At 43.2% G+C, this 24,412-nt stretch overlaps 2 long non-coding RNA genes across 2 annotated transcripts in view; both read right to left on the bottom strand.

The window, feature by feature from the left end:
- Positions 1 to 4,990: 4,990 nt before the first annotated feature.
- LOC125004001 lies at positions 4,991 to 11,890 on the bottom strand. Its single transcript, XR_007112300.1, has 3 exons — positions 11,037 to 11,890; positions 8,349 to 8,401; positions 4,991 to 6,028 (listed from the first exon to the last, which is right to left on the bottom strand). It is a non-coding gene; the product is annotated as an uncharacterized LOC125004001 (long non-coding RNA).
- A 7,536-nt stretch (positions 11,891 to 19,426) lies between these two features.
- The window catches only part of LOC125004003, a 34,368-nt gene continuing 29,382 nt past the window's right edge, over positions 19,427 to 24,412 (bottom strand). The window contains exons 5-6 of the long non-coding RNA XR_007112301.1: positions 22,314 to 22,413; positions 19,427 to 19,917 (exon numbers count right to left, since the gene is read on the bottom strand). This is a non-coding gene — a long non-coding RNA (uncharacterized LOC125004003). The remainder of the gene's footprint in view (positions 19,918 to 22,313; positions 22,414 to 24,412) is intronic.

The following is a 24,412-nucleotide window of genomic DNA, read 5'->3' as shown; positions in this document are numbered from 1 at the left end:
ACATACACTCACTAGCCACTTTATTGGGTACACTTTGCTAGTAAAAGGTTGGACCCCCTTTTGCCTTTGTCTCACAACTGCCTTAATACTTTATGTCATACTTTCAACAAGGTGTGGAAACAGTGAGTACAGTGAACTCATTGTCATATTCAAGAAACCAGTTTGAGATGATATGAGCTTTGTGACATTGTGCATTATCCTGCTGGAAGTAGCCATCAGAAGATGGTACACTGTGGTCATAAAGGGATGGACATGGTCAGCAACAATACTCAGGTAGGCTGTGGCATTTAAACCATGCTCAGTTTGTACTAAAGGGCCCAAAGTGTGCCAAGAAAATATCCCCCACACCATCACACCACCACCACCAGCCTGAACCGTTGATACAATTTTTAATGCTTTCATGTTGTTTACGCCACATTCTGACCCGGAATGTCAGCTGAAATCGAGACTTATCAGACCAGGCAACATTTCTCCAATCTTCTATTGTCCAGTGTTCGTGAGCCTGTGTGAACTGTAGTCTCAGTTTCTTGTTCTTAGCTGACAAGAGTGGCACCTATTGTGGTCTTCTGCTGCTGTAGCCCATCTTCTTCAAGGTTGGACATGTTGTGTGTTCAGAGATGGTATTCTACATTCCTTGGTTGTAACGAGTGGTTATTTGAGTTACTGTTGCCTTTCTATCATCTGGAACCAGTCTGCCCGTTCTCCTCTGACCTCTCACATCAACAAGGCATTTTCGTCACGCAATGGATATTTTCACTTTTTTGGATCATTCTCTGTTAAACCCTAGAGGTGGTTGTGTGTGAAAATCCCAGTAGATCAGCAGTTTCTGAAATATTCAGACCAGCCCATCTGGCACCAACAACCACACCACGTTTAAAGTCACTTAAATCCCCTTTCTTCCTCATTCAGATACTCAGTTTGAACTTCAGCAAGTTGTCTTGATCACCTCTACGTGGGTAAATGCATTGAATTGTAGCCATGTTATTGGCTGATTAGATATTTGTGTTAACAAGCAACTGAAGAGGTGTACCTAAGTGGCAAGTGACTGTACTTCTGGTATTTGTGACTAAAGATGCAGCATGAGACCCAAACTTCCCTTACTGACAACGTTTTAATGGGGGAACTTTGGTCTGTGTGTCCTCTTTTCGGAGTCTACGATGTCCACTAAAGATCGGTTGGGCCAATCAAAATGTTTGGGTGAACTTACAGTGATGGGCCGAAGAGTAACAGCAACTAGTCATGCTCATTTCAGTGCCATTGAGTTAATTTTGTTCACAACAAAATGGCTGCCATTGTGGAAGCAAGAGTCTGGTACGGCATCTGTTGTAAAAGATATTTACTGTAAAATGTTAAATGTTACATCTTTTATTGCTGATTAGTTGCAGGACTTTGTAGGACTACAAAATAATTTCTTTTTCCATAAATGGATGTTTATAACATGTGTTTGGGTTCAAAACGTCCCCTGTGTGATTAAAGATTAAAGAATACATTCTTTGCGGCTGTGATAGTTTTACTAAACGAAGAGTTAAACCCACCTACTGTGAATAAAGGAAGTCCCGGATGCAACCAAACAGAGAAATCGTCCAAGACCTCGGCTTTGGCCAGCTGGTTTATCCCTGAGAGAGTTTCTAAATCCATAACTAAAACTAAGATAAAAGTGTTTTGACCCTATTGTGGGATGTTTCCCAGTGTCATGCAGCTACTCAGCAGGTGTGCAGAAGGAGGATGAGTTTCAAAACACACTGCACAGCAGATAGGCAAAGAGTAACATCAACAAAGCACTGCTGCTATGAACCTCACTGACTGCTCTGACAACCGATATCGAAAACATTCCCACAGAGAGAGAAAAAAGACGGAGAGAGGCCGAAGAACGAGAGAAGAGAGATGCAAGGAGAGAGACAAAAAAGAAGAGGAAAGAAAAGGGGAATGATGAGAAAAACGAGGAGAAAAGAAATGTGTCTACTTCTTTAATTTATGTATTGTATGCTTTGAATCTGGTTCTGAATGTGGGAACAGACTGTAGAAATCAAGGCAAGTGCGATGTAGGGTTTGAAAAGAGAACAACAGGGAAAAGGGAGATAAATACAGGTGTAGACAAAGATGGAAAAGCCTGTACAATCTATTGTTATAGAAAATGTTGGTCACTAATTTGTGTTTATTTGGACTGCAATGTGCAGGGTATTTTTTTAGATTTTGAGGCAGTTGCACTCTTGCAAGACTCAAGAGATCTCAGGATTAGTTGTTGCTGATTCACAGTAACCTGGAAGACAAACAAACCTCACCCACAAACTGTATTGTGGTGGAAAGTTGGTCTGGAGTCTCTTGGGAAATGATTATGCTCACCAGGCTAGACCCAAAGTGAACCAATCTGTGTGCTGTGAGGAACTACTGGCAGCAGTGGCTGTGCTTTAGTTGTGATGACGGTCACTCTTCACTCAGAACATTCCATACATAGAGGACAACATTCAGCGACTGGCTTGTCAGATAAAAGGTTCTCGTGCCCAAACTAAAACATTAATGCCATACTGTTTTTTACTTGTTTTTTTTTTTTTTTTTTTTTTATATAGATCCCTTCACGGTTTGTAAACAATGTGATGTTTTTTGAGGGGCGGGGCTTAGCTGGATGCAAAACATCTCAGACACTACAGCCTGTAAACGGTGGTTAGCATATTTCAATGGCATGAATGGACAAGGAAAATGCATATTTTAGAGATAATACTAATACACTCACTTCTGAGACCGTGAGTATTAGTTTAAAAAGTTGACTCTGACTGATGGGACTATATTCACTGACCCCTACACTCTCACTCACTGGATTTAACCAAAGGAGGACACAGACGGGACGAAGTCTGGTCTGTCTTTATCAAGTGAAGCTTCTCCAACAAAGATATTACAATAAGTAAGAGGAACCACTGTGGAGAGTAACATAGTAAATGTAACTGCTGCTTGGACACCCCTGAAACACACAACCTAAATGAGATAATAAACTGTTATAGAGCCACTGACCTACTGATGGAATTACATTAAGTCGTTGTATTTTTAAGCCTATTATTCCCCTCAGAACATGAGTCTGGTAACATGATGCCTATAAGAAAAACTCTTAGAAGATCAACTGATACAGAGAAAAAAAAATACATCTGTGCACAACAGTACAGACTTCCAACCAATCAGAGCTGTTTGCTGTTACTCTCCAGTTCATCGTGACATGAAGCCTGCCTAAAAGATGTGATTGGCTCCTCAGATCTTTGTTGGACCATCATCAGTTCCCAACAGAGAGACTGCACACCAACTTTCCACCACAACAACAAAAGAATAATTGGTTGGAGTGGTTCATGTGGCGCAGCACATTTACTGTATTCAGAGCTGTTTGTCTGTGGGTGTGACATTAACCCATAAACTCACAAGCCATGTGCAGTTATGCTGCCTTTAAATGGGGTCGTGTTGAAGGCATCCATATGAACAGCACCTTCTTTGTAAGTAATATATTGTAACTTAGTCATTCAGTTTTCTTTTTCATTTTATAACATGACTGTGGATATCCGAAACAGCCTCATACTTTCATTATGCCTTTACATGTCCTACATAAGTAATAAACTTGTTAGCTTGCTATCTGTTACCCTCTAGACACCAAGACTTGCAGCTTTGTTCTCTTGGCATTTGAAGACAGCATAGTCACCTGAGATCCATCAGGCATCCAGCTCTGGCTACTACGTTTTGCAGGAAGTTCAATTAACTGACATCGTCAAACAGGTGTCTCAAAGTATGCCTGCAGTTACAACTCATTGCCAAAAAAAGACAAGTGATCACTGACACTGCCTCATAACCCATCAAAAACAAAGCATCAAGCCACCTTTTAAAGGGAATCTGGTGTTTTATATGCGTGTTTGTTAAGTCTGAAATGGAACACAATATGGGAACAGGGACATTTTCTGTCAGATCTGCTTCTTGAAAAATGAACTAAATTCACAGACTTCACCGTTCAGCGTATTTGGAAACGGCTCTGAAAACCGTGTTTTCTACCGCTGGAGGCAAATTATTCCACGTCTGCTTCAAAAATGCAAGTATTTCAACAACCGGGAAGTCTTGACAGTAGGCGTGTGGAGGGGGGGGTAACGGAGACAGTGGGAGTGAAGAGGTCACCAGAGTTCACCGGGCCTCACCGGGTATTAACGACTAGCACCACCTTGGAGTTGAGCAGAAGGAAAGAAGGCCGACAGTCATGCCCTGAAATGTGTCAACAAAGCAGTGTGAAAGGAGCATGCTCCTCTGTTTGCCCTCCCACACCTGATAGGTAGAAGAAAGCAGCGAAAGAGCGGGGCAAGAGAAAGCAGGGGAAGAATAGAAGCCGAACCCCCCCCCCCCACTCCTCCTCCTCCTCCTCCTCCTCCTCCTCCTCACCCGCCACTAACCCCCCTCAGAATGAATTCCGGTGCCATAAAATGTAAGAGCGGGCAAACAGCTCCTCCCCAGCTTGTCGGGGAGTTTGTTTTAAAGTGGAAATGAGGCTGATGGCGCACTTGGTGATTAGCCCCGCGGCTAACATGAAAGGAGAGGAAAAGACAGCTGCTAATTTTCTCCTTTGACCTTTGGCTCCCGCTGGTATTTCATACAAACGCTGATTTATGGAGGAGCCTAACAACTCACTGCTACTGGAGGGATTACCGTAAGAGAAAGAGAGAGAGAAAGAGGGCTGAGAGAGAGAAACAATCTGACCTCTTAAAGCTCACAGGCTCTGGATTCACTCATTTCATCTTTTTGTTTCTATCTCTGTCCTTTTTATTTCATATGTCCTTCTCCGCTCTCTCACATCTCTCGGTCGATTTTTCTTTGCTCCTCTGTCTGTCTGCCTCCAGCTCTTTATCTTTTCCCAACTTTATTTGTATTCTGCTTCTGTCTGAATTCGTCCTTCATCCTGTCTGTCCACTCACCACTCCCTCTTCTTCCCTGACTCCTTTCAGACTCACTGTGAAGCAGCCATTAACGAATCAAATCTGAATCAGAATCGTCTTTATTGTATGTTCGCACATATGAAGAAATTGAAAAAGACAATACAAAATAAATATAGTAAATAGAGGAGGAATTGCACAGGTTGTACATTAACAAAGCATGTTGATGTAACAGTTTAGATTGATAACGGGGGTCGCAAGAGTTACGAATAGAAATTAGGGACACACGTGAGTCTCTTCTTTAGATTACTGTTACACACTGCCCGTCTTAAATCTAAAAACAAACCCAGACATCCTGACGCCCTGTGGTGCAAAAATGAGAAAGATGACACTGTGTGGAAACTCTCTCTCATCCACCGCTCAGTGCCCACTTGAATGCATGTTGTGTCCTAGTACTTTAGCTGCAGGGAGATCCCATCAAAGTCAGTCTCATTTCAGTTTCAAATCCCGTGCATGGACGGGTGCCACGTAAGGAGGCCCTGGAAAGGCCTCTGGGGCAGCGGAGACCCAGGAAGCGTAGATCCGGCTGCAAATTCTCCTCTTCCCTTCCTCTTCCCTTTATTATTGCCTGTCTGTTGTCCCCTCTATTGTTCCCGGAGTTTGCCGACGGGGGGAGAGAGGTGCGGGGAGACGACTTAAAAAGGCAGTCAGTGGAAAACCCCACTTCAAACATTCGGGCCGGGTATTAGCTTGCAAATCTCAGCGTGAGTCTTGTGGTTATGTGATTCATTCAGTTCATATAAGATAAACAGTTGTATTCATCTCAAGATGAAAAGCTCCACATCCACAAACTAAATGTTTCATTTGTAATAGTATCCTCAAATTATCCTGACAAGTCATTTAGACCCCACGCTTGATTTATCTTAAAACAAGTCGAAAGTCTGTTAAAGCTAAAGGCTGAAGAGGCTTATGCTGCTGGTGCGTTTTTTTTGTAATCATTACTAATATGCTGCGGTTCACGCTGTTTCTGTGGAACCGTTTATCACCGGTTAGTAGACTGACGACAATACAGGCAACTTTAAAAGTTGACTAATAGCTAGCAGCTATGATGTGGTGTAGGAGGCTGAATGAGGGAGAATTATCTGCAATTGACAAAGAAAAACATGAACAAAGAAATGCGTTTAGGGCCGATGACACCGTGGTGAAGCTACATTTCTGGAGAAATGTAGCTACGGATTCAGCGTAGAGGTGACACATAATTATAAATCTGGCCTCATGGTTTTATTACTAATGAAGACACTGGTTATGATTTCTCAGATATTCACCCAACTGTCCTATAGCCCAGTGACCATGAATATAATAATAACTAAACCAAATCTAAGACTTCTGCTAACAATCTCGAAATGTTTTTAATCTATTTACCAGGGTAAAGACAGACCTTAATGAATCTTTCTAACCAGCCGTGTTCACACTCCTGCCTTCCACCGTCGCTCTCTCTCTTTGTTCTCACCCTCTGGGTTTCATTGAGAGTTCAAGCAGGTCATTAGCAAAGTGATTACAGCCAGAGAGAGGGCATCCATTAAGAAAATGTGAGCGTGTGCATGCACACATGTCCTGTGATCACCATGTGAATGTGTGCACGCATGTGTGTGCCTGACTGTAATCACAATGTGTGTGTGTGAGTGTGTGTGTGTGTGTGTGTGTGTGTGTGTGTGCGTATCAATCACTCCAGTGTGGGTGACGACGAGGAGCTGTTTGTCTTTCTCATAAAAGGGAAAGGGATCAAAAGGGCTGGCCTACCAGCTGGACCTTCAATCACACTGGGACAACGTGACTTTAGAGGCCTGGGCAGCTGTAGCTCCGGGGACTAATGGTGTGTGTGCATGTGTATGTGTGTGTGTGTGTGTGTGTGTGTGTGTTGAACTCTTAATCAGGGTCCTGGAACATTTTCCATATCTAAATTCCATGTTGATCTTATACTGTAAAGGACCGTTCCTGTTTATTCCACGTAGGGTGTTTTATCCGCAGCTTTGTTCATCGTTCTCTCCTGGTCACGAATACTTCAGTTACCAAAACAACAGCCGAACCCTGTGACGCTGCATCCTCAAACAATTAAGCTGATTATTTATGAAGGGATCAAAAGTCCAGAACCCAAAGATGTTTCATTTTCTATCAAATATGCAGAGGTACGACCTGTGGACAGGCTTGTGGCCAGAGGCTGACAGGGGCCCCTCCCTGACGGCTGACAAACAGCAGTTTCTAAACTACAACAGTGGCAACGTGCTCACTCAATTCATTATATGTCATATGCATGTCTCTTTCAAGTAATTAAGTATGACAACAGCACTTATAAGAAGAAGAAGAAGAAGTTATTCCCCTCTGGAAGTACAGTAGATAAAGAAAGCAAGTGAAAAAGAAAATGAGGATTAATAAAAATACTAAATGGGAGAGAGACATCTGAATAAAATAAATTCCACTAGCATGACATTATTTTGTTTGTTCTCTCTTTGACAGCTCACATTAGTTAATTTATTTAGAGGAGCAGTGCGGCCATTTGTGCCCACGGCCCGAGCAGACTCCAGAAACAAAAGCATCACATGGCAACATTTAAGAAACTAAAACCAGCAATTTGTTGCATTTTTAAACTTGAAAAATACCAAATGAATCACCGGGCGTACAGTTTGAATCCATGAAATGGATTCACTGTTGCAGCTTAAGGTCAAAGTGAAACCAGTACATGTGTCTGTAACCCGCGCTCAGAGATCATCACGGACAGACTCTCATCACCTGTGGTCTGGTTAAATTTGCATAAACCGCGTGTGCTTATGGTTTTTGTTAAGTGTAATCTCTATTCATCAGTGTTTTCAGCCGTGAGTACAATGTTGTTACAAGCAATATAAATGGTACAAAACACGAGGATAACACAGGCTTGGAAGCTTTTTCCTCCTTGTGTTTAAAGACAGTGGTTTGGCCTCAGGACTGAGGCGCAACAATAAAGGATTACTCTTCACAATCTGTTGCTTTCTTCAGTGAGAGAGCTAATAAAAACTACATTACTCATGTTTTATGTGTATATCAATAGAATGACTGTATCCCGGTGACCTGCAGGGTTAAAATGCTCATTATATAAATGCGGCTTTTGAGGCTTCTTTCTTTCTACTGTAAGCCATCTGATAAAAGCGAAAAGGTGCTCGATACAAGACGCACTATATTTCCCAGTATTTCAACAATACAAGCGGGAAACAGAAAGATATTCATTCAGCGTGACTATAGGTGTAAATATAATGTGCTTGATCTTTCATGTAGCAGAAATAAGCTTTTTAAAAGGAGTCATTATGCAAATGAATCATCTGGAAGGAGGAATATCAATGACGGCCTAATGTGAGTATAAACTCAATCCAAACACTGAAGCTTTGGTTTTAATCCCCGCCCTGCATTTTACAGCCATAAACACGGACTTACTCTGCGCTGGGTGTAAGCTCCGCTCTTACGACGTCTCCTCCTAAAGCCGACACCTGCAAGAAACAACAAAAAAAATAATTATTTCCAAGTAAACAAAGAATAAACATCCGATTATATAGAAAGAGGGTTCAGCCTGTTGTATCATTTACTCTTGCCAGTACATGTAGTTTCCACGCTGAAGGCCATTTATAGTATGTGGTCGTGTAGCCTGCTGAGGTGTGGGAGAATGTGTGATATATATATATAAAAAATAAAAAAAATAAACTAGCTGCATGTCTTCGAATGAACAGGAGTGCCCACTCCGTAGCAGAGAGAGCTCAGCAGCTACACACATGAGGTGAGAGTTCAAAATCTGTTCACATTCCACAGACATAACTTATCATATTTCCTTTCAGAGCCGCAAACTTCCAAAATGTCACCCTACACGCTTTTTTCTGACTGATATATATCACCTCTCCGCGGCACAAAGGAGAGAGGATTTCACCTGGGTGTGTGTAAACCTATACGTGCATTCATGGGAGCGTATGAATGTGTGTTTACATATTTCTTTTAGGGCGGCAGACATCAAGGCTGTGGGCGAGGTGTGGTTATCAGTTTAAACAAGCTCCTCGAAGACTTTTAAGATCTCACATAAACAAAAGGCTGGAGCTTTCCCAGTCGCTGCCAGAACGATGACTGTTCGTTAGCGTGATAGGCGCGTTTAGTTATTCTTAAAAAGAAATTTCTCAAATTTCTTTTTTAACGTAGAAGGAAGCAGCAGTACAGATGAACCCAAACTGAATTTGCACTAACTTTACAAAGCGTCTTTATGTATTACAGTTCAATGTAATGTTTTTACAGCCTGCAGCTTCACCCTGACTGCTCATATTAATGCATTCAGCTGCAGCGAGTAGCAAAACTATAAAAACCCACTGTATGCTGCTGGATAATCACTGGGAGGTAAATACCGAGGCCATATCTTTCACATCTCTTTCTCAAAGAGAGTGACTGTTTTAGCTCGACTGATCTGAGATCTTTCTGTGCGCCTCCTGATATCTTCATTATATCATCTATATAATGTAGAAATACATATTATTTCACATTAGGGCTGAAAGACGTGTCGCTGCCTCATAGTAGTGCGGTTCATGCTGCCGTGCGAAATGAAATGACCTACGACAGCAGCACGGCCTGATGCGGCCTGACACAGACACAAAGACGCTTTAGGAACAACTAAAAATAAAAAAGCATGAAAAACAGCACAAGGTGTTGACCTGGCCTCCACATTCACTCGATCCCAAACTGATCGAGTATCTGCAGAATGATCCACAGAGGCTCCTGCCCTCAATCCAGAGGCCCATCATTAACCACATCCTGTTACCAGACACCACAGGACACCCTCAGAAGATCCATGTCCACTCTCTGATGAGTCACAACTGTTTCTGAGGCACAAGCGAGACCTACACAATATTGGGAAGGTGGTCATAATGTTACGCCTGGTCCCTGTACATTTGAATATTCCACATTTAAGTCTCCACATGCCCCGTCAGGCTTGCACTGGAGGTTTCAGGTCGTTTTTTGTAAAGCGTCTTGAGACAATTTGCATTGTTATTGACGCGATGTAAATGAAACTGAAATGAACTGAACAGGTTGGTGTGTCATGCCTTAAGCCAGTCTGTTCCTGGTCTCTGTGGGCGAACTGCTCAAAGGACGAAACTCCGGCAGCATGAGGAGAGGAGGAGCCGTGTCATGAATGAGATGATTTACGGGGAAGGAAAGAGATAACCGGTGTGACGACTGAGAGTCGTGCCAAAAACCTGTCTTCAAAGATCCTTCGAGGGCGGAGGAGGGGTTGACTCTAAATGTGTCACACCGTGTGTTTACAGGAGCAGCTCTGTTGTTACCATGTATGTCCAGTATTAGTGTAAGTGGAGGATAGAAGGATTATCATATGTCTATCATATTTGGATTTAGAACATTTTTGAAGCGGAGACTCAGACGAGTCTTTCAAAGCCTGTTGAGTAATTTCAAAAATGCATGGTCACCAAAGAAAAACTTGGAATAGAGAGAAGTTGGTGGAGGATTCTTGACCCTGCAGCAGTGATAGCTAAATGCATGGAAGCAGCTCGGGAACGGTTCCAGACACATTCTTCAGGCATCCTCTAAAAAGGTTGTTTTTTTTTAGTCCCTTTGGAATCTGAATGATATTTCAGTCAAAAGGCGAGAGCGAAAAAGCCTGTGGTTGTGTGGGTGAAATTCGGATACCATCCAATGTTCAAAGCCTTGAAATACATATGCCACACAATGTTAAAGCATTCCTTTTCACAATTTACAATGCATAAACATGATGGTTTACAGAGGCCCAGGGTGATTATTTGCACAGAGGTCTAGTTTCAGCTATTCCAGGTTTTCTTGAGGCTGCCCTGCGACGTCGCCCCACAAAGTGATTCTTGAAAGTGTTAAACCGTGCCCCCTCCCTCCCGCCTGCTCTCCAGCCTCGGTGAACACAAACACTGACTGTTTAGACTTAGAATATCCTGCACGGATTGACCAGACAGCACAAGCTGCACAGATCTACTCACATCTCTCTGAGAAGAAAATAAAGAAAATCATTTATGTTGTTTTATAACGGCGAGTGCTTTCATTCATTCCTCTCATGTTACACATTTATATGAATGAGAGCAGCTGCTCGGATGTGAATTCGTGACATACAGTCTTGACAAGCCGCATCTTCACACTCGACTTCACTCCGGGTCATATATCCGCGGCATCGTCTTCCTGCACATACGGAACATGAACTTACTGTCAGCGGCTCTGATAACACAAAAGAGAATGCGCCAATTTCTCATTTTTCAAAAGTTGTGAAAAACCTAAGCAGAGCAGCATCTCCACAAGGGCCTCACTGATGTAGCTTAAAAGATTGCGACTCCTCAGTTTGCATTTGATTCCGCGTCTTTTTCGGCAGCCGTGCGAGACTGCAAAAGGGAGAGACAGGACGAGCTCCTGGGCCTTCTGAAGTCTTGTCAAAAAGCCTTTCCTCTCTGTGCTTTGTCCCACCGATATTCATCTTGCCAGTTGAAAAGTGAAGACGGCAAAAACTTTGGGCTTGAAAAGAACTTTTCAACTTCTGAGAGGCACCTCGCAACAGGATTGAGGATTTGAAAAAAAAAAAAAAAAAAAAGGGAAAAAAAAAAGAGACACCTGAAACAGTAGGAATGGAAGGGACTTCCAGGCGGAGAGGCGTGTTAAAGAATCAGATGTTTGGAAAATGGAGCAAAAAAATGAACGTGGCGTTGTCTTCTGGTGGGAGGAGGAGGAGGAGGAGGCGGACACATTCTGGCAGGCTTCGTGTGCACAGGTCCCCAAACTCAACGTGGCACATCCCAATAACCACACACTTAATTGTTTCCTCCACGTGTTTTCGTATGAGACGGATTTAAAAGAAAGAGAGAGGCCGCGTGTGCGTGATGGGCACATGTTTATGCATCAGCTACAACCATCAGCTACACCTTGTTAGACAGGATGCTCCTCAGAACTGTCACCCCGCAGCACACCGCTAAAAGAAAAGTTTAATAAAGTTTGAACACCATTTACTTCATCTCCGAAGATCAGTGGGGCCTTTCAAAAATTTGCCGAGCAAAAACTTTCGCTCCACATCTTTTTACCTCAACTCCGCTCAGTCTCTCAAAAGAAAGCTGACTTCATCACGGCGCCTCAAGAGTTTGACGAAAATGAACGCTAAGCTCTTGAATCCCTTCTTTCTTTCGCTCAATGGCAAAATGAATAAATGATATACCTGCCTTTAATCGACGCACTCAGCCATAACAAAGAGACTTTGAGACACTTTGAGGACACCTAACGATCAGAAGCATCAGGAGGTGCTCCTCGTTTTGGTTGACGGACAGGCAGATCAAAAAGCGAGCCCCTTAAACGCTCCTACCCACTTTAGAATAATCTCGCTTTTCCCTCTTTCAAGCGCAAAGTGGGAAGGGAGAATAATCGTTTCATCTTTATTCTCTTCTCCGGTTTCAAAGTTATTTTTCCCGGTGATGAAGCGCTCCGTATTGACGACTTCGAAGGTGCCTTGTCTCTTGAAAGGAGTGACATTTTATCTATATATAGTGTTAGAGTGTGCTTCAATTTAACTTTGTCTGGCGCGGAGCACGTCGTCTAGCGTTGATGTGGCTGACAGCTGCTGGTTGAAAGACACGGGGAAAGTACTGAGGATTCAAATGAAGTTTTGCCATGACGACAGGGGCTTGATGTATGCTAATCAATCGATGGGAGTAGGAAATGTGCTTGCTTGTGCGGAGAGAAAAAGGAGCGAGCGTGAGTGACAGAAACTTGTCAGACGGAACTCACCGAAATATCAAAAAAAAAAAAAAAAAGTCAGTCACAAAGTTTGTGTCGCCACACAAGAGCCCAAATCGCATGTGGTATATGCTACAAAAGGTTCGACTTGAAAAGAGGCTGCATTTGATATAAAGGAAAAGAAATTGGGACAATTCTCCATATGGCGTGGCAGCAAGCAAGATTCCTCATCTTTTTTTTTCTTTCTTTTTCTGTTTTTTTTTTTTTTTTGACTAGGGAGGGGGGCACGCTTTGTCTCTGTGACACCTACAGTGAATTCCTAAGAAAGTTCTCCGCCTGCCTGAGCCTCTTCCATCCTTCAAAGGACGTGGGCCATAGGATGTTGGATTTACATTACAAAAGACCCTCAACTGTCTCGGCGAGTTAAGATATAACACATGATCAAACGGCCACTTGGATCAAACAGATCAGACATCAGCACCTAATGGGACAGATTTTTGAAAGATGGACGAGACATCTGCTTAGAAAAGTATTGTTCTGCTGTTTATCAGCAGAACGTTGGGTTGGGTGGACGTTCAGCGACATCACAGCCAGATGCTACCAGGCTCTCTGGGCTACCTGACGGAATCAGAGAGTTTGGGTAAAACCACAACATCTGAGCTTCTCCTGCCGTTCTGTCTGGCTTTCAGCTTTCCAGGCTGACTTTTCAAATGACGCTTTGACAAAAAAAAAAAAAGATGCATTCCAGATGTGGATCCCCGCGGAATTCCAGGAAACACGGCGATGTGTTCGTCCACAGAGGAGTCCCACATGTGTCGGAGACAACAGGTCAACATGACTGAGATGGCAAATTGAGTCACCAGTGAGTACTGACAGAGAGACGGACCCCTCCGCTCGGCTCTCGTTTCATCTCTTAAACGTGGACTTTATTAGACGGGATTTAATCATGCACTGCTCTGTTAACCAGACAAGAGGCATAATAATAATAATATTCATAATAATAATAACACACTCGGCTGAAAAGTGTTGAAACGGCGCATTGACACGCGCAGAATGAATGTGCTCACGTCGGCGCCCGCTGTCACACATAAGGAGCTGTGTTATCACCAAATGTGATTAACGCTGCGAAATGATTAACATCAGGGCTTTTTTATTCAAATCGAGACATCAAACACATTCTTTCTTCTTTTGTATCTGCCCGATCACACAAGTTACTGTCAGGGGAGAAAGGGCGCCTTCCCATCAGCTCGGTGTCCAGCGCGGCCCGGGCCCAAAACAAGGCCCGCGCTTTCAGCCCAACGTCTCTCGCTCTCTTTCATCATTTACAGAGGAAGCGTGCCTCGGCAGCGCCCGCCTCCGCGGGAACAAGGCCCCTCACTGTCAGCGGGGACAATGGACAGTAGGGCTGGAGGTGGCGGTGGACTCATCGTGACGAATGATGTCACCAACACCAGACCCCGACACGGCCAGACACCGGGCCGGGCGGTCGGAGGGGTCGAGAGTGAGGGGCGGATGGCAAAAGGGTGAACGGCGGCACGGGGCTGAGGGGTCGAGGGGGACGGAGGGTGCGCGTGTGTGTGTGTGTGTGTGTGTGTGTGCGTGTGCACGTTCGTGATCCCGCTGAAAGAAATACACTCTCCAGATAAGCAAATGTCACGCACATAAACAGCAGGAATGAAGGAGATCCAGACCAGAAAGACAAGAGAGGAGCTTTTGAACTACTGCAGTGAAGTGACGCCATCCGATAAAGCGTTCGTGTCGCTCGTGAAAGCTGCACAACCCGTCACACTTTGGCGGCGCGCGGCCGCGAACACAAAGGAACAATGTGTCGACATATTCGACTCTGGCGGCTGAGGAAAGGCAGCTCCAGCTTTGAGATAAGAGCGATATTCAGGGTTCCTCACGAGCATCTTTTCCTGATAAATTTCCAGCTGCAGCGCATTGCAACACGGCCGGCTGTGACAACCGTTATTTATATGCATTAAGATGAGATCAACAGGGATTTTATCCTTTTGTCAGTTTGTCTCAGATAACCCAGTTTCATTTTATAGGTTTGTGGATTTGAAACTAAAAGCAGGGCGGGGTGAAATGAAAGCATCAGATACTCTTGAGGAACACATAAAGCATTTTAAATCAGACTATTAGTGGCCTCACCTCACAATCAGGCCCCCTAGTGGCATATTAAATGCACATGTTCCCCTTTTTTTTTAAAACAGCTTTGAAAGTGAGTGAGCTGTTACTGTTACTATGTAAACTGCTGTTAATAATGACATGTTGAGTCTATATATATAATACTTATTTGTAGCATTCCTTGACAGAATATATGCAGATAGTTTATCCACAGCAAGTAACCGCAACACCAATTTCACACATAAGAATCAGTCTTCTAGTTTTGGTTTGTATCACGTCTTCTTCAAGGAGCTTTGGCAAATCTGAGAAAACTGCTCTAAACATAAGCCCGACTACATCATAAAGAGTTAATCTCAGCTTTGGTTTAGAGATGATCAATTTGGACACAAGCCCACCCCAGGAAGTAACGGCTCATCCGACTCAAAGTGTTTAAAGAAAGATAGGGTTTTACTTGTGTTATTGGAAACATATCGCTTAATGGCCCTCAAAGTCAGAACACCGCTGCCATCGCTGCAGTGGCTGTGACCAAATCTGCCAAACACTAAAACACGTGTGCAACTTCGATCACGTGACTTTCAGTCAGCTCTAAATGTGTACTGATCTCCATCACTGCTAAAAGGTTTTCCAAGGTGAAACTGGATGTGTCGTCAGAGTTGCTGTTGTTGGAGGAAACACTGTTAAACTGGATGAAACATTTGGACGTGTCTTTATGTCTGGACTTCCCTCCACTGGTTGTCTCGGCAGTCACACTGCGGGATGAAACAATCAGTTGTCACTTTGACACTTGTTTTCATGGCCAGCTCCGCATATTTGTTGAATTGGATCTGGAAAAAGAAGACACATCCAACCTCACCCTAAGCCACAGTCCCTCCAGCCTGCTTCATGACCACTTACAGTCAGCTGTCTTACTAATTAGAGACATGTCTCTCTTTGTTATACGGCAGCAAAGCTGCAATAACTGGACCAGTGTGACGCACGGCCTTTATCTTCAGTTAAGTCAACAACTTGCCTTCGTATGTGGTTTGGAACCAGTCTTTAAAACAATAACTCAAACATCAGACCAAAAGTGTGACTGAGAGGCTGACATTAGAGAATACAATAAATCAGTGGAAACAATACGAGTGTGCTGCATCATGTAAACCATAATGTCCCCTCTGACCCTCGAAGAAGGAATCTGAGACAGAACAATACCAAAAATAAGGACCCTTTTCCAGATATTTTGAGAACGTGTGCACGTTTGCAAAACAGATCCAGAGACAGTTAGCTTAGCATAAGTACAACTCTGCTCAAAACGACGTCGCTGCTTCTTTAAACGCTACTTCCATGTTGTTCAAAGAGCAGCCTTGACTTTTTATGATAAATTCAACCGGTGAGAGATATGTTAAATCTCCATTTCTCTCAGGTCATTTGAGCTGTTCTTCTGCACATGAGTTCTCAAGCCAATCAGACCCCAGTCCTTTTTCTTTCGATGTGTACTTTGCCTTTTCATTTTGGAAGACTGGCAGAGACCCATTGTCAACACAGCCTAAAATATGATGATCATGATTTTATGGGCCGATGTATTCGAGGCTGGAAACGATTCCTAAATTAAAAGGGCTTTTGAGAACAAACTAAAAAGCTGTTTCTCAGCAGGTATTTGTGGCTGGATGATGATAAATGTCTGATGGGAAGTAACGACTAAAAACCTAAAAAACCTAAAAAAAAAAACATACTTTTTTCACTAGTGCATCACATTTCTACATTTAATAGCTGAAGAATCTAATAGCTACTGACCTGAACATTTAAAGCTCTGCTATAAATGTTCCACTTTAATCACAGAAGCGTATTTAGAGAGGGTTTTTTTTCCTATCCAAAATGCACCATAGCTGCTTAAGTTGCATATTTCATCTTATGTCGGGCAATTGCTTCAGCTGTATAACGTACCTCGATTATGAAAATACCACTTGTGTGTGTGTGTGTGTGTGTGTGTATGTGGGAACATCAAAACAGTCTTAATTGTGGCTAATCCTGGACTAAGATTATTTCTAATGGGAAATCTTCAGCGAAGATGCTCCGACTCAATTTCCATCTAGGATTATTGAACACTTTCATTCACAGGCTTACATCTCAGTGTGGATAATCATCCGTATCTCGGCTTTCCATTATAAAATAAAAAAATAAAAAAATGGAAATATGATTATATGTATGCTGTAAACACACACCCTGGTGCGCACCCTCCCTCACACACACACACAGACTTGTTTACCTACTGTAATCTGGTGATGCTATAACCTTGCTGGATGCAGCCGAGTGTGAATTTCAGATGTGTTCTTTTGCTTTTTTTTTTTTTTTTTTTTGCGTTTTGGAAAGGAACATGAGGCCTAGGACGCCCATGTAGGTCAAAAACAAATCCTGTGCCTCAAGCTGGGAAGCCAGAAACTTCTTTGAGCATCTGAGGGAAAGGAGCAGGAGCACTGAGTTTCTTCCAGGTGCTGCTTTTCACAGTGGTAATCCTGCCACGGCGTGACTGTGATTTTTACAGAAAATCTCTCCAAACAGGACCCAGATGGTGGGAGGTAGAAGCGCGCGCACACACACACACACACACACACACAGACACACACACAGAAAACACATTCATTCACACACACACACACACACACACAAGCCTTGTATACAGACAGCTGTACACTTGTACTTATAAAGTACAAAGCTCACACACACACACACACTCAGACTAAAGGTGAGAAGTGACTTGTTGCTCCTGGGTGGTCTCTGTGTAAAGATAAGGGCAGCCAGGAATAAAGCCTTTTACCTTACGCGGAGGCACAAGTTTGGGACTGTTTCATTACGTTCCTCGTTGAGGCACACGTGGAATGTCTGTGGCGGAGCAAGCGCCCGTTCCTTTTCTATGTTTAGCTCCGATTACAGCGGGCTTTCTTAATGACAATGAGTCAGGGCTGAAGCTATATAAACCTCGTCCTCAGCTCCAGCTCCGCTCCCATCAACTCTGTTTGCGGAGGACTTATACCTGTCCTCACGCAGGAGACACCTCCGCTTTGTAGCGACGTTGGTCAGGCGTGAGATTCCAGACGGCGGTTAGCATGTGCAGGATGTGGATGTGGAGGACGTTTGAAATGAAGAGATAAAAGAGTTAATCTTCCACCGTCTCTAAACCGATTCCCTCCATAGCTCCCTATTTATGTACAAGGAAAGAAAGGGAAGAAAAAAAAAAAAACTTGCTGCTCCATCTCTCCGAGCCTTTCTCCATCTCTCCCTTTTCTGTTTCATGTGGTTACTGGAACAACAATGTACATTCTGAGTGCTAGGCCTTTGATGTTGTTGCATTCACCGAGCCGTCTTAAACCGGAGGAGAAAAGAGAGGGCGAAAAAGACGCAGGAGAGATTCTGTGGTACGCTTTTGCTCTCTCTCTCTCCCTCTCTCTCTCTCTTTCCATGTCTCTCTCTCACTGGCAAGGCATCTGACATCTCCCGGCAAAAGACAAATTCGGTTTCGCCTGTTAAGTCGTCAGTCAAAGCTTCGCAAGACTTCTCTTTTTTTTTTTTTCTTTTCTGCTCTCTCTCTGCCTCTTTCTCTCCCCCTCGCTCTGTCTTTGCTTCATTTCCGTGGATGCGGCGTTGTGAAGGCTGCTTACACGCTTTTCAAACAATAACAGTTCACCCCCCACCCACCACCACCACCACCACCACCACCACTGCAAGTTTCCTCTCTGCCAGAACCCTACACATGCCAGCACATCCTTTGGAGAGCCTTGAACCAACAACAAACATTAAGCATTTTCACCACTGAGAGAAAAGAGGGGCCCATCTGCAGGCCCCTGTGTAATTAAACTAGATCTAACACTGTTATATGTTTCTCTTAGTGAAAAGGAGCGATTCAGGGGCCCCTTTCTCACAGTGCTGAATAGCTGTTTCCAGGTCAACACCATCCCCTGCACAGAGGACTATAGGAAATAGACACTGCGCGTCTCAGAGAGCTCTTTAAATTGTGATGTCAATATAATTATCCTCACAATCAGTCAGTGCGTTTACATGCACAGCTTAATCGAGCTGTACTCAAAATTCAACTTTCTGACTACAGTCCTTGTTCCAGTTTACAAGCAGCAGAAAACTGAATAACAGTCAGGAACACGTCCTCCTCCTCCACACTAGGTGGCGATATGCGTCTTGTCAGCGGATTAATACGGCGCCCTTTCCGGTTGACCTATTACGTCATACAATAATCTAATCTAATAATCTAATGTGGCAGGCCGGCATTTCAAACAACAACAAGTTGGATAATAGTTCAGCTTTTTTATTCTCATACGTAATGTGATGTTTTGTGATGTGTGCGCTACTTCTGGTGCAGACGAGATGGTGCAGTCCCTCTGGAGGTTCTTCTAGTGATGTGCTAGGATCGATACTGAAATATCGATACTTTCAATACCAGGTCTTTATGCTCTAAAATAGATTCTCAAATCAAAATGTATGAATGCAGCAGTAAGTAAAGTAACTAAACACATCAGGTTAAACCCACAGAATGCGAGGCATTTATGATGAGGCTGACAGAAGAGGAGAGCACAGTGTCAGAATTATTTTTATAAAATAATATTTCATTGGTCTTACTATAACTCTGGTATTAGTTGGAGTAACACGTTTACATGCACGTGAGTTGTCCAGTTAAAGTCAGATTAAGACAATAATTAGTTTTTTTCATGTGCGTGTAAACGTACTGAATGTGTTTATGTGCATAACAACAGCCTGCGAAAGGTCATCTCATTATTACAGGCTTTCAGCAGAAACCTGATATCTAAAAGAACAGGAAAACTAGTAAGTACTACTAATATTACGCACAGCGGGCTAAGTTGTTTCTAGCACAAGCATTATCACTCCTGACTAGATGCTGATTGCACTTGACATAGTTGTACTACTGGAGCCTTCCACAGCTCACCGCTACGTAGGAGAAAGCCCGAAGCGCCTGAAATCCAACATCCTTCCAGTGCCTCCGTCCATCACCTCGGCAGGAGCGCATCACATCTCAATCTCCCTGCACCGCGCGGTGGTCCGCTCGCCACCGCTTCACCTCCACCCCGGCGCCGCCGCTCACACCGAGGGCGGGAGGAGAACATGAAAGAGCCAATCAAACGGGAGGCATCAGAGCCGTCACCGGCGCCTGCAGAATGCAAAGTGCTATCAGGAATACAGCTGAACCTGATCTTCTGCTGTTCTGTCCTTCCCACAGGCAAAGTTATCCTTTCAACTCACTGTTGGCTTTCAGTAACACACAAACAAAAAAATAATGCCGTCGTCAACTTCAGAGCCGCGTGTGTGTGTGTGTGTGTGTGAATATTCAGACAACATGAGAATGCTGCTGCTGGCCTGACAGAGGGAAATAAAAGCGGGAAGAGAAGGCAGTAGAAATGTATGCGGTTTTGTATTTTTAATTTAAGGCCTCCGCACAAGCCTGTATTTTAGCATATCCTTGGCAATTAAGAGTCTCAGTCAGGATAAGGCTTCAAAATGACTCACGTTGCTCACGCTGCAATAGGCCTATAGCCTCTGTGAGACGCTGAACACAGTGGCGCTGTTGTCACAATAAAGGGGAGGTGTGAGGACGTGCAGGCAGAATACCCAGAAGCCTCAAATACCCCGCTGTCGGTGCAGATGAAAGGGCCCCACCAAACCAAATCACTTTATCAGCCCAAACAGCTTCTCTTATTGTAGGATGCCTCTCAGACGTTGGGTGCTGAGATGTCACACCACTAATTGAGAGTCACAACAAGGACCCTTGTTTGGCCTGATCCACCGGTTGTGTACAGCTACTGTAATCACCACAATAATTTGGCTCCCCGAAACATCAAATGGCAGCGTGGAAGCCACAGGAATTTGCATTGCAGCCTTTGATCTGGGAAATTTAAACAAAGCGAGCTCTCACTCTGCGAACGGCGTGAAGGTTACGACGTCCTGCCCTCCCTTGTTCTGCCTGTCACTCCAGCTCCTGTCTAAACCACCTCTATTGTCGTAATTATTTTGGCTACAATAGCAACAGAGCGATAAAAATCTCACATTAAAGACAAATATAACCCGGCGCTGACCTAGGGGCTTGTTTGTCTGTTACACACAAACGGAGACAGCAGACACTGTATTGGTGACATGCCAGCAGCAGCATAAAAGTCTCTGTGACGGTGGTTTCCATTTTACTAGAGTATTGAGCATTTAGCTCAATGCATCAGTTGCTTGAAGATGTGCATCTTGTTTTTTTTTTTTTGTTGCATGAACAAAGTTGTATTTGTTTGTAGTTCAACCATTTAAGTAATTAAAAGCTGTGCTATAATGTACATTTACCAGCCACTTCATTAGGTACATTAGTGAAAACACATGCATTGTAATATAGGAGGTTATTATCTTACTATTATTGCCTCATTATTATTATCCTTATTAATTTGTATTAGGTTGCACCGATATATGTTTATATTATTTTGACAATTTGACCCATTTCAGTCAGTGAACTAGCGTAAAGAGACACACTTTAGTGTTTCATTTAATCTAGTTTAACAGCACCACAAACTACACCCTTCAAAATGATCATCCAGTTGAATTACAACCTTTCTAACAGTTTTCACATGAACTAAACACGAAAACAATCATGAGAGAGAATTAACAGCGGGGCTGTTAAGTTAAAAGTGATTCATTGTCACCAGTGTTTTGATAAACGAGAGCCCACGCTCACTTTCAAGTTAACACTAAACACAACATATAGCTGAGGCTAATGTGAAAGGCGTTTATTTTATGTGTATTTCCTAGACAAAATGTCAGGTGGATGTAAGATTCATCAGGAAACATGAATAATTTGTCCGAATCCAATGCATAGAGGTTGATTAGCTGAAAACACAAGTCAAGAGATCATCAAACTATTAATATTCATTCTCTCCAATGTGGACACTGAACTGTTGAGGCAATCGTGCTGAGATGCGTCGCATCATTTTATAAGCCTGAGGTACTTCATTCATGGTACGATCTTAAAATATGAGCACACAGCCCTCATTCAGGCACTAAAACAACAAGCAGACGAGGCTACAGTAACCACACACAAAGGCTTTTGAGTGTTGCCTCATCTGCATTCCTTATCTGCTAAACCCACCAAGGAAGAACACTTGAAACTGATTTCCCATCATTGCCTGTGAGCGACCTCATCCCTTCGCCCTCTCCCTCTGCGGCCAACTCAGTGAGATCAGCGCGCTCACTCAGTCATGCGTACTGACGTTTAATCAACAGCAATTAACCCTGGCCTTTTTCACGGGACACTGAGCGAGGAGATAATGAAGACACCAACGTGTTTTTTTATTTAATTTTTTCACACCCAGTTTTTGTCACACTGAGCCCTCCCTCACGGCTGACTGACAAAGGAATGTGACTGGCCGACGACGGGAACGTGTACCCTCTGTAGATTACGCTGGTGGATGAGCTTCAGTAGTAATAATGGAGGTAATAAGACACCAAAACATACTGTGGGACTGGATGTTGTGCTGTCTAAGATGTTACACACATGGGAAGATGCAGGTGTCAGACCTTGTTTCAGGTGTTTTAATTCCATTTCTTTGTCCTTGCCGCTGAGATAATGGACTTCCTGGAAAATTCTTCTTCCGCTCCAATTCCATTATTGGTAGACCTAAAAAACAAGTAGGCACAAGACACGTTTATCTTTGTTTAACAAAGGTACGTGAACAAAAGCTCTTTCATTCAGGTGTCAGATACAGTTTTGAAAACTCTTGTTTCTTTCAGAAGAACCATTCAAGTGTCAGTCTGGCTGGTTGGAGCCTTGGGTGCAAAAATAGCATGGGAGATAGAGGACACCCTGCCTCTACCCCCACAAGTGACCTTTGGCCCTTTGAAGAAAAATGTCTACATCAAATACTCAGAATTATCTATTCAAATGCCTGGAAACAATCTTTGGACAATGACACATCAATCAAACGTTCCCTGAACCGGGGGTGGTTGTTTATATAAATGTTGTCCATCTGGGGGAGAGATCTCAGCAACGTTACATCTCTTTTTCTGTGGGGAGATGGCAGAAAAAAAAAAGAAAGAAAGAAGGAAGTTCATAGAAAAACTTAAAATTCAGCTTTTTTCTCCACTCTCCTTTTTTTCCCCCCCCTCAAATCCCAGTGTGAATGTGTCGGCGAGCTCGTGGTATGCACCAAGATGAAAAGTAGAGGCCATCCCTTTGAAATCCTCCTCAAGTCAAAATTACCATTTCATTTCAACTCCAGCCAGGAAACGGAGAGCGGGGCCACTGCTAACTGCTTTGGGCATATCGTTATTTATTGTGTGTAAACTTTGGAGGAACATTGTTGCCTGGGAAAATGTGTTGTGTGGGTGGTGGAAGTGAGCAGTTGGAGCAACCACAAAGGGAGAGATCAGGCCTATTTTCTCTGTAGGAGGAACACATAAAAGTGAAAATAATGCCCATTATTACAGAAAAACAACAACAGCCTCCTTTGCTCATAATTTTAACAGCAAAGAAGTTACCACTGAACCTAAACAGCCAACCAGTTGACCCTATTTAGGTGACTGCATTATATTTTTTCTGCTCTTTTAATTAGTTAACTTTCTGTGTTAAGTGGGCCATTATCTGAGCTGGAGAGCACTCCTTTTTTCCACAGTGGCCACATTAAGCCTGTCATGTTGTTTTATATAGTTTGCTTTATTTGCCTCTCCGCTGCAGGGGTTAATAAATGGTGAACCTACTGACAGAACATGGTTATATAATCTCCTTTGAAAGCAACTATAAGTCCTTTTCTCATTTATGTTATTGGTCTGAGCCAGATTAAATAAATGAGAGGTATCTTTACAAATCTTTATGACCTGATATTGTTCTCACTATTATCTTACTTTTCTTACACTTTCACATTTACACATTGTTATTAGCAGACATGGAGCCTCTTGCATGTCCTGTATCTTTATATCCTAATTTGAATGTAGCCATACAACATTCTGCAATTACCAATTACAACAAGGCAGTCGCATCCCAAACCTCTCAAGGATACGCGTAAAACCACACTAAACAGTGTGTAGCAGGGGTTTGAGCTAAATGCATGTTAGCAGCTTAAATTGCCCAAAGTGGCCGCTAAAATGCGAATGTTTACCAAGAATATGTAGCATATGTAGGGAGTTAGCGTGTGAACCACCATGCTGGCAAATCAAAATGACAAAAGAGGATTGGCATGCTCAAACAATGCGGATACAATTGAGCAAAATGCACATATTTCCCAAATATAACATTTATCATGTTGATTTACTGAACGCATACTAACCTTGGTGAATTAGCACCAGTGCATGAGGCAGTTACATACAATAGCACTCACGAGTCACAAACTGCTACCATGCATATGAAGGCCTTCTAGCCAAATGTCGAAGTTAGCATGCTAACGTGACCGCAATGCTAATACTTCCGGGGACGTTTACAGCGAGGAGATAAAAAAAAATAATAATTAAATGTTAGCAAGTTAAAATGGAGAAACTGGGACAAATGCGGCTTCATTTTTGGCATATTTCTTCATATTTAAACTGCTTGTCAATTGCAGCACGGGAATCGGGGACATCTGGCCACCGCCGTAGAAGCATCATTATGTACTCATTAGCTTAGCATGCTAACATAGCCACAATGC

The sequence above is a fragment of the Mugil cephalus genome, chromosome 2, assembly GCF_022458985.1.
Source record: "Mugil cephalus isolate CIBA_MC_2020 chromosome 2, CIBA_Mcephalus_1.1, whole genome shotgun sequence".
Taxonomy (NCBI): Eukaryota; Metazoa; Chordata; class Actinopteri; order Mugiliformes; family Mugilidae; genus Mugil; species Mugil cephalus.
Note: the sequence above shows the minus strand (reverse complement) of the source record. Positions and strands in the feature narration are given on the sequence as shown.